Raw genomic sequence first — 11902 nt, forward strand, 5'->3', positions numbered from 1 at the left:
GTTTATTTTAAAATATTTTTTTAGTTGTCAATGGATCTTTTATTTTATTTATTTATATGTGTTGCTGGGTACGGAACCCAGGGCCTAACACATGCCAGGTAAGCTTCTACCATTATCCACACCTCCGTCCATAGATGCTTTTCCTACACACTTAAGGTACATTTTCCTACACATTTAAATACCCTGTATGTGGAAATCATGTGATCAACGTAGAACTTCCGGCTCTGACCTCCAAGGTTTAGAGAAGAGGAAAGCAAGATCCCAACTCTGAGAAAGGTATAAAACTAATAATGTTCAAGTCCATTATCAAACAGAGTAGACTCTGAACAAGTAAACACTCCAGCAGGTGAGGTGAAGAACTTCACCCATTGTCCTATCTCTGCATTGGCCCCTCATCATTAGTCATTCAGGAAATATAAACCAAAACCAGAGAACACCACTTACACCTTATGTCAGGCAATAACCAGTGCTAGTGAGAATGTGGGAAAATTGAAATTGTTGGCGAGGCTCAGTGGTGCACACCTGTAATCCCAGGTACTTGGGAGGCTGAGGTAGGAGGATTGCAAGTTGTAAGGCAGCCTGGGGAGCTTCGCAAAATTCATTCTCACAATAAAAGGAAGAAGGCTGTGGATGTAGCTTAGAGGTGGAACACTCCTGAGTTCAACTCCGTGTACCGCAAAAATAAAAATGAAAAAATACAAGATTGAATCTTATATATTACTGGTGGGAATTTAAAATAACTGCTTTAGAAACAATTTGAAGATCCTTAGAATGGTAATATTCCGTTCCCCCATGACTTAGCTATTTCACTACTAAGTATATATCCAAGTGGATTAAAACATATGTTCATGGAGTGGGAGAGGTAAGTCAATGGTAGAGTGCCCAGTGTGCACAAGGCCCTGGGTTCAATCCATGACACTGACAAAAGGAAAAAGGGAACAATAGCACATGTGCACACAAAACTTGCAACAAGTGTCCACAGCAGAATTATGTAGAAGAGCAAAAAGTGGCAACCACCCAATTAGCTGTCATTTGATGAACAGTAGAATATTATTTTGCCATAAGAGGGAAGGAGGTACTGATGAGTGTATAACATTGACCCTTGAAAGTATTTGGCTAAGAAAAAAAAAGGCCATACAACAGAGGAAATGGGATGGGGATATTTTCTCCTGAATGCTTTTGGCCCCATTGCCAAAGATTCTAGTTCAAATAAACAGTCAAGATAATTTTCAGGTGATTAATTTAGAATACTTTTCAGAACAATTTTCAAAAACCTCTAGTTTCTTGTATTCATTAAGCCAGTATTAAATTGTGTACCTGCCTTGTGCTACGCAGTGTTTAAGTTGCTGCCTAGGGAACCAACAAAAATTCCTGCTGTTGTAGGACATACATTCTATTGGTAGGGGAGAAATAATAAGGTATATAAGAATAATTCATTATGAATTCACTCTTTTACCTTTGTATTTTAAAATTTGTTCTAATGACTTATACATGAGGGTAGAATGTATGCTTCATTCAAGATTGTTATACAAAAGAGCCAACAGAGATGCCCTTACACAGATGAATACATAAAGCAATGGATGCTTTAAATAATCTTCCTGGTAAGGTGTGTGTGTGTGTGAGAGAGAGAGAGAGAGAGAGAGAGAGAGAGAGAGAGAGAGAGAGTGAGTCAGGGGTTTGCTTTTAAAAAGGTACTTTTGGAGGGCTTCACTTGGGTGACATTTGAACACAATATGTAAGAGAGAGATGCTTATTTACCTAGAGACGAACATTTCCTGGTTCCTTGAATGATCTTCAAGGATTTCAGCATGGTAACAGTGCATTGAGCAAACAATATGCAGTAAGGTCGCCAGGGAAATGAGGCATTGTGTAGTGCATTGTGAAGATCCTGACTTTTTATCTAAGATGGGAATTCTGACTTTTACTGTAATAATCTGGGCACATTTGAGAAAACAACAGGATCAAAGGAAAGGTGGAGGCTTTGGTTTTGGTATGATAATAATAAGATGAAAAATGCCATGATTTTGGTAACTGTTGTTTTGAACTATCCATTGTAATAGTTTTACGTTCCATATAAAATGCCCATAAATGCATGGCTGTATTATTTATTTAAGTGTTATCATTATTACACTAATGTAAATTACATGTGTGATTATTCTCTCATTTTCTAGTTCTTATGGTGTATACTTCTATGTCATTCATTTTGTGGAGTTAAGCATGAGATCAAAGCCATCAAATGCTCTTGAGTTATTAAGTTGAAAAAAGATAATTATCATTTGCTTCTTCAGTAGGAAAGCCATATCTGACCTTCTCAAAGCAGTTTTGATGGAATGGGAGGTGGAGATGAGAAGTGAAACTGAAGAAGTGTTGAATGGTAACCTTTGTGCAAGGAGAAGATACATAGGAGCCACTTAGCTGTGAAGACCACAAAAAAATACAAGCCTGTAGCAGGTGGACCTTGAGGAATACCAGGAGGTGATTATATTCTTTTTTTTTTTTTTTTTGGTACTAGGGATTAAACCCAGGGGCAGCTCAACACTGAGCTACTTCCGCAGACATTTTGCTATGTTTATTTAGAGACAGGGTTTGGCCAAGTTGCTTACATCCTCATATGATCTGATAGATTTCATGGTAATATCACTACTCATTTTTTTCTTTTACTGAGTTGCTTTGTGGCATAAGATATGGTCTATTCTAGGGAAGAATGCATGTGATGCTAAGAAGAAAGTGTATTTCTTCATTGATGGATGAAATATTTTATATATGTCTGTTGACTCTAAATTATTGATTGGATTATTTAGTTCTGTACTTCCTGCATTTACTTTTGTTTGGAAGATCAATCCAGTAGTGAGGGAGGTATGTTAAATCTACCCAACATTTTTCTTTGTTGTCTATTTGATACTTGAACCTGAGAATGTTTGTTTCATTATATAGATGCTCATAAGATCCCTTATGCAGTATAGAATGTCATTTTTTGTCCCTTTTGATTAACTTTGGTTTCAAGTCCACTCTATCTGATATGAAGATAGAAATCCCTTCTTGTTGACACGATCCAGATGAGTGATACATTTGTTTCCCATGCTCTTACCTTCAGTCTGTGGATGTATTTGCCCATGGAGAGAGTGGCTTGGAGACATCATATAGTTGGGTCTTCTTTTTACATCCAATCTGTCAGTCTATGTCTTTTGATTGATGAGTTTACGCCATTAACATTCAAGGATATTGTTGAGATATAAGTTGTATTTCTGGTCATTTTGGTTTATTTCTGGTTTTTATTGAATTAGTTTCTTCTTCCTTGATATTCTTTGGAGAAATTTGTTCCTTTGCTGCTTTTCACTTGTTTTTTTCCATTTCATCCTCAAGAAATATTTTTTGAGAATGTACTATAGAGCAGAGTTTCTAGTTGTGAATTCTTTTAACTTTTTTTATCATGGAAGATTTGTATTTCATTTTCAAATCTGAAGCTTATCTTTGCTGGATACAAAATCATTGGTTGCCATCTTTTTTTTTTTTTTTTATACTTTGAAACATATTATTCCAGAACCTCCTTGCTTTGAATGTCTACATCAAGAAATGACCTGAGATTTCAATTGGTTTCTCCCTATATGTAATATGATTGTTTTCTCTTATAGCCTTTAAGATTCTCACCTCATACTATATGTTAGTCATTCTCCTTATAATGTGCCTTGATGTTGGCCTGCTGTAGTTTTGTACATTTGGTGTCCTGCAAGCCTCCTGTATTTGATTTTCCATTTCATTCTTTAGGTTTCAGCAATTTCTTGATATGATTTCATTGAAAAGTTTGTGCATTCCTTTGTTTTTAACCTCGATACCCTCATCTGTCCTGTTAAATCCTATGTTTGATCTTTGCACATCATCCCATATTTTTTGGAAGTTCTGTTCATGGTCTCTCAACATCATCTCTCTTTGTCAACTTGATTTCAAGATGATAACTTTTGTCTGCCATGCCTAAGAATCTGTCTTCCAAGTCTTCTAGCCTGTTTGTCATGCTTTCCATTAAATTTTTAATTTGGTTTATTGATTACATCTTTTCAAGGTGTACTGCTTGATTATTTTTCAGAAACTGTATCTCTTTATTGAAGTGATCTTTCATTTCCTTTATTTTTTGCCTAATGTCTATTCTTAAGTTGTGCTTTCCCTGTGTGATCAGTTTTACTATGTACATTCTTATCTCCTTCCCTGATATAGCTTCCACTTTTAAATTAGGGGAATCTATTAATGGAGCATCTTGGTTTGTTTGGGGAAATAAGTTCCTTATTGTTTCATGTTGTTTGGGTGTCAACCAATCCAGCAGTATGGATCTGAGGAGGTGGGGCTTCTACCTTAAGATTCATGTTCCTGATCTTAAAGGCAGAGACAAATAATAATCTCAAACAATGCAAACAATATCCAACCTCAAGCTAAATTATCCCCTGAGGAGATGTTTACAGTTTTGTCACAATAAACAAAAATGATGTTTACAGTAATTGCCTAAATTAAAAATGTAACTTTGCCAGATGGTTTCTATGTTGGAAGGGTGGACAAGGGGAGAACAGAAGTAGTATAGGATGTGATGATTAAGAGTAAGGATATGGTAGAAGTGAAAATTAAAGAAGAGTGGAAGAGAGAGAAAGAGTTTACCTGTAAGCAGGATAAAAAAAAAGAGAATCGAGAAACACATAATTGAGAGAAAAAATATATACAATGAAAATGGAAATATCCTAATGAGACATCCTAGTCATCAATAAAGTGATCCATAAAAAATAGTTATTTTAAATAATGTGGAATGTGAGGGGTGATGAAAAAATGTGAAAATAAATCTGTATGAAAAGTTGGGGATTTTTTCTATTGGAGATCAAAATATTCTGAGCTTCCCTTTTCTGGAGCATGTAGTGTGATGTTTGCTTCCCTCAGGGTTGGGTTGCTAGGTGAGAGGTTTAATCCTGCAGGTGGAAATCCTGGAGGTGGGCTTTAGGCCTAGGTGGGCTCAAGTCAGTGTGCTGAAAGCCAATTGTTCAGAAGTATTTAAAGCAGCATACCTTGAGAAATTTCTGCACTATGCTGGAGGCCTGAACCCCAGGGACCTTCTTAGTTTCTACACGTGTGATATAGGAGCAAATAATGAGTTCACTACATTTCTTGCAGAACCTGATTCCTTTTCTCAGGTTCATTCTCCTATGTAAACCTTTCTCCAGGCGAACTTGTTTCTTGGTCACTTAGGCCCACTCTCTGTCATGCAGCATGGGTGTGCCAGGCTACTTTATTGGCCCTGACTCAGATCTGCCAGAAATTGTCTTCCTCAGCTGCTGTGGGGACCATGCTCAGGACTGTAAAATGATTCCTTCCTTTGCCCTCTGCAAACTGTTGGGAGAGGTGCAGTTTTTTGTTTCCTGCACAAGATATTGTGCAGATGCCCAGGCACTGATTTTGGTCTCTAAACTCTCCATATCCAGACATGCCACAGTCCTCCCCAATATGCAGGTTACTTTGAATCCCTTATCAATTTACTCTGTTCACTGAGTTACAACTCTGGCTTGTGCCAATGGTTGCTGCTGTAGATTCCATAGCTGTGACACTGGGAATTCCTTCTCTAATTTATTTCATCTTCTTAGTCTCCAATCTCTTTTGAGTATACAGTATTTAATTCCAGCAAACACCCTCCTGATTTTTGTACATTTATCGCCCTTGTAGAGACACTGCCTTTCTACTTTTCTTGGTTTAATGCCAGGGACCATCTAGGGAAGTGAACTCTCTATTCCAACAGCTTGTCTCAATCCTCTATTTCTTACTAAAAATTTAGTAATTCAGTCTGCGAGACAGTGAATTCAAAATTCTCTCTGGTTTTTATTGCTTTTAATTGCCTTTATTTTATCCTCACTCTTGAATTTACAAAAAAAAAGAGTGTGTACCCTTTTAAAAAAAAATGTTATGAATGTAAGAAGCTAAATGAAAGTGACATGGTGACCACAAAGATAATATCTGTAGAAGACACACCAAAGAAATTGAGAGAAGAATCAAGGCATGTCACTACTAAAATATCAATGAAAAAACCACAGAAGAAATAAAAATGGAATAAAATAGAGCACAATTAACAAAATGGCAATAGTAAATACTACCCTATCCGTAATTACATTAAGGGATATGGATTAAACCTCCCAGAGCAAATACATAGAGTGCCTGACTGGAAAAAATACTGAAAAGAAGACTCCTCAACATGATATCTATAAGAAATTCAATTTATATTGAAGGATACACAGAATGAAAGGATGGGAAAATATTTCATGCAAAAAGTAAACATAAGCAAGCACAGTGGTCAGATGTACATTCAATAAAGTAGAATTTAAATTAACAACTGTGAACAGAGTCAAAGAAGGACATTATATAATGCTAAATAGGTTAATCAATGGGACAAATGGAAAAAAATTATCAATATACATGAACCCAATATCAGAGCATCATAATACATAAAGAAACCATTGAGAGAACTGAGGGGAGTAAGAGTAACACATTAGTAACTTTAATTACTGGGACTTTAATACCCCACTGTCAACAGACAGAAGATCATTAAAGATACAGAGTGCTAGAATAACACTGCAGATTAAAAGGACCTAAGATATACAATTAGCACTTTTCACCCAGCAACAGTCAAATACAGTCTTCTCAATTGCACATGGAAAACTCTCTAGGACAGATATACCTATATATCTATTTGAGTCACTGAATAAGAATAAACTTAGAAGACTGATATCATACCAAGTCTATTTTTCCAATTCTAACGGAATGAAATTAGAAAGTGTTGGTAGAAGGAAAACTGGAAATGTTTTTAATAGGCAAAAATGAAACCACACAGTCTTGAACAAGCAATGAATCAAAGACAAAATCAAAGGGGAAATTAGAAAATACCATCAGATGAACAAAAGTGAAAATACAATGTACCCAATCTTATTGACTGCAGTAAAAGGGGTATTAAAATGGAAACTTATACTGATTAATAACTGTATTAGAAAGGAAGAAAGACCTTAAGTTATCAGACTAATTATAGACCTTGATGTAATTTGGATTCTGAATGTTTCCCCAAGGTGCTTATGGTAAAGGCAGTGTTCCCAGTTTGATACTACAGGGTATGTGGGAATCTGTAATGGGCGTGTCTCATGGGTGGTAACTTTGAACGAGGCAGTCCCTGCCTATTCTGTCTTTCATTCCCAGCTATGAGGTGAGCAGGTTTGCTACTGCATGCAGTTCCATCATGAGTTCCTTTCTCACCACAGGTTGAAAATAACATGGTCAATAACAGCAAGAATCTCCAAAATGGAGATAAAATAAGACTTCCTTAGTTATGAGTTATCTCAGATTCTTAGTATAGAAATAGAAATCTGACTCACATACTCCTTCTGGAACTTGAGAAACAAACAAACAAACAAACAAACAAAAAAGAAACATAAATAGACAATAAAAAACAAAATACCCCAAAGTTAACAGATGGAAGAAAATAAATAAAATTAGATCAGGGAAAAAAACAAACAAACAAATAACAGAAAAAGTGTACTTTTCTTCTCCATAAACTGTCTACAATTTATTATTTGATTTTTTTTTTGTTCCTTTAAGAATATTATCACATTTGAAAACTTTGAGCTGGATTAACTAAGTGCCTCAGTCTGTGCTTCTATAACAATGTAATACAAAATTGGTCATTTATACTCTTTGGTGAGTAGTAGAATGAGAAGAGACATTAACATCTACAGTTCTGGAGGAGTCAAGATCAAGGTGCCAACACTAGTGTCAAGTGAGTGCTGCCTTTTGCTTCCAAAGTGGCATCTTGCTGTGTCCTTATGAAGTGCAAGGCAGAAAAACAAGAGAATGCTTCCTTCAGTCCTGAAGTCTTTTATAAGTGTGCTCATCCCAGAAGCCACACTGCTTTATTTCCCCACTAGTTTTTATTGGTACTTTGCAGTTCCACATAAGGATGTGATTTGTTGTTCCATTTGTACATGCACACACTATAGCAATATAATTTGGACAAAGTCGCTGCACATCACATCACTTTCCCATCTGCACTTTTGCAACCCTTGGTCTCTTTCCTCTATTCTGCTGATGTCCATTTGATTTTCATTAGATTTCCAGCCCTCTATACACTGTTGCCTTTTTTCTTCCTAGCTTCCTCTCTGAAAGCAAACACAACATTTGACCTTCATGGTTTGGTTTATTTTACTTAATATACTGATTAAGAGTTCGATCCATATTTATTGAAAGTAACATAAATTTTACTTTTTAATTTTTGTAATGGCTGAATAAAACTCTATAGTGTATATACCACATTTTCCTTATGCATTCATCTGTTGAGGGACACCTATGCTGGTTTCATTGTTTGGCTATGATGAATTTTGCTGCTATAAACATGGCTATGCACTTATCCCTGTAGTATGATGAATTTAATTCTTGGGGATAAATCCCAAGGAGTGATATATAGTTGGATCATATGGTGGTTCCATGCCTAGTCTTTTGAGGAAACTCCATACTGATTTCCATACTGGTTGTAATGATTGCAGTCACACCAACAGTGTAAAAGTGTTCTTTCTTTCTCCATATTCTGTCTACAATTTATTATGATTTGCATTCTTGATGACTGTAATTCTGACTGTGTGAGGTAAAATCTCAGTGAAGTTTTGATTTGCACATTCCTAATTGATAATGACATTGAATATTTTTTCATATATTTGTTGGCTCTTGGTAATACTTTTGAAAAATGTCGGTTTAATTAATTTGTTTATTTGTTATTTGAATGATTTCTTCTTTTGATGTTGCATTTTGTTGTTTTAGTTCTTTATATTAATCCTCTCAGAATGAATAGCTAGAAAAAACTTTCTCCCATTCTGTAGGTTCTATATTCATATTCCTACTTGCTTCGTTGCTCTGAAGATGATTTTTCACTTGATGCCATCTTCTTGAATAACTCTTGACATTTTTCCTGTGCTTTCAGCGTGTATTGAGCAAATTTTTGCTCCATTTCTAAATATTGTTCGTAGAACATTAAGTTACACCATGAATTCTTAAGGGAACAGCATCATTCCAGCTATATACCATCTAATCCTTTATCTGTAACTTTCATGTTCTTATGTAAAATGCATTTATTTTACTCCAGTAGCCCCAAAAACTTTCGACTCCATTCACCATAAAAAGTCTGAATTCAAAGTCATATCATCTTCATCTTTGACTCAGACTCAATGTATGATCCTTCCTGAGGGCCATTTCCCTCCAGGTATGAGACTATGAAATCAAGAGTTATGTGCTTCTTTTAAACATGGTGGTAATACAGGCACGTGATAGACATTCCTTTTGCAATGGGGAGATAGAGGAAAGAAGAAAGTATCAGATCCAATAATCCAAAACCTGACAGGAAAATCGACATTAAAGTTTTAAGATTGAGAATAAAGTTTTAGACCCTTTAACCCACCTTCTAGACAATGTGATGAGGGTTTGGTCCTCCAAATATCAGGACATGCTGTCCTCCTGGCTATGCTGGGTATATTACTGATTATAGGTTTCCTAGGTTGAAATCATGTGCCTTGGGCTCTCCCAGGCTGGGGTTGCATGCTGGTGGCTCTACAGGTTTGGGATATCTGGTAAGACCTCTTTCCATGGTTCCAATAAGCATTGCCTTAATGGAATCTCTCTTTGGTATTAATAAACCTATACCTCCCCTGATCATTAGCCTAGTGGGGACTTTGTACACAGCTCAGTCCCTGTGGAAATTCTCTGCCTAGGTGCCAAGTCTCTGTGAAACTATTTTAAAAATTCTAGAATGGGTATCCAAGTGTGTACCACTCTTCCATGCTTGTGCCTGCAGATTTAGTCTTATATATGTTTCTGAGGATTATAACTCATATATTTGGTAGCAGTGTCCTGAATAATACTGAGCCTGCTTGGGCTATGGCAGGGCTAGCATAGTAGCATTGCATTAGAATACAGAGAGAGGAGATCTCAGGCAATGCCAGTCAGTGAAGCACTGCACACCAAGAATTTGTGAATCTTCTAGAACCTTTCTTGAACCTGTTATATCTTAATGTTCTGGGACCATTTTGGAGTTGATATGGCTGAAGATCAAGGAAAAGCCTTAGGGTCATTCTCCCATTATCTAGATGAATAGCTTCTGGTTTCCTTTTATACATATTATTTTGTTTATCAAATCATTGCTTAGCCACACCCTTGATATTCTCTCCCTAATATACATATTATATTGTGTTATAATGGGGTCAACTCAGTAATTTTCCAAATCTCTAAAGTATTCTTCATTATTGATTATAAATATCATCTTTAAGCAGTTTCTGTGTAAGAAATTAAGAGAAACCATGTAGCACATTTGAAATTTGCTTATTTCCTCCTCCAGCCTCTGACTTCCACCGTTCATTGTTTTTCTTCTGATTTCTTCTAAATATACATGACAGTATAATGCATTCAGACATATCATTCATAATTAGAGTATAATTTGTTATTCTTTTGGGTGGACATCTGGTAGAAAGACATGGATTATGCAGTCATATATATACAGCGGTAATAATGTCAGATTCATTCTACAATCATTCCTATCACCCTACCCTTCCCCTCCCTTCACTTCCTCTACCTATTCCAATGTAGTTCTCTCCTTCCATAGCCTTAAAACTTATTGTGAATTAGCACCTACATATCAGAGAAAACATATGGCCTTTGATTTTGTAGTCTTAAACATCCAACAATCCAGTTTTACCTGTCTTGTGTTAGAAGTACTGGGTAGTAATTTTAATTTCTATCTTTGTAATTATCTTACCCCTTCTATTGAATTGGGGTCAGTGTTAGCACTGGCAGTGAGCCTTACATCTTTTTTGTCTATAATTTTTTTACTAATTAATTTTTGATTTGTTTTAATTAGTTGTACATAATAGTAGAATGCATCTATATATTTTGATATCAATTATGGCCTATTATCTCAAATTAACTCAGATTTGCATACTGAAAGTTCTACATTTTCACAGATTAACAGAAAACTCTTCTAAACTTTCAAGGAAAATATAAAATAATATTAGCAAGAGTAGGACATATCGATTTTGTCAAGTAGCTGTTGTCCATGAAACCTATTTTTATAATTCCATATCTTTACACTTTAGTTTGAGAACATGAACTTGGTGGTATACTCAGATTCCAGGATTTGACATCCCCTGTGACTGAACTTTGGTGAGGGTCATCGCAACATTGTGAATGGCATCATGGTGGCAGGAAATGCATGAGGTAGAGCTTGCATGGCCAGAAAACTGGGTACAGAACAGTCTTGCTTTTTTACAACCACTGACTCTCACAGAAACAAATGAGGCCCAGGTGAAGTACATTACTCCCTTCCTAAGGCCTCATCCCCTAGTGAGACTGAATTACCTCACATTAGGCCCCACCACTTACAGGTCCTACCACCTCAAAATTGTCACACTGAGGACCAACCCTCCAGTCCTTGGGGAAAAAAAACACATCCACAACATCACAAGCTCCAAATAGCCACCATTGTCAGAGCAGCATGTCGGAGTCTACAACATGTGTGTAGGTGGGGATGGGGGAAGATTGCTCTCAGATTTCATTGGAAGACCCAAATAGCTTAGAAGTGCATCCAAGAACAAACCTCAGCAATATTTTTATGGCGATAACTACAGCCATGGTTATACTTAGGCCTCAGAAGAGGCTAGTCTTCAGCATCTTCTGCTGTCTCCAAGAGAAGTCTAGTTGTACTCTAGTGAAATCAGTTAAATTCCATATTTCATCAAGTATCAGTAGATCCAGAAGCTGAACACAGATGGGCTGGTCATGTATGAGCTTGACTGTGCATTCCCAGGCTCAATATGGAAAAGCACCTTAGCTTTCAGGAAGGGCAGTTGTCCAGGCATCA

The 11902-nt window shown here is 36.4% G+C and overlaps 1 protein-coding gene across 8 annotated transcripts in view; it reads left to right on the forward strand.

The window, feature by feature from the left end:
• The window catches only part of LOC306670535 (uncharacterized protein), a 217077-nt gene that overhangs the window by 68287 nt on the left and 136888 nt on the right, over positions 1–11902 (forward strand). The gene's annotated exons all lie outside the window — the stretch shown is intronic.

The sequence above is a fragment of the Sciurus vulgaris genome (assembly GCF_902686455.1).
Source record: "Sciurus vulgaris genome assembly, chromosome: 10".
Lineage (NCBI taxonomy): Eukaryota > Metazoa > Chordata > Mammalia > Rodentia > Sciuridae > Sciurus > Sciurus vulgaris.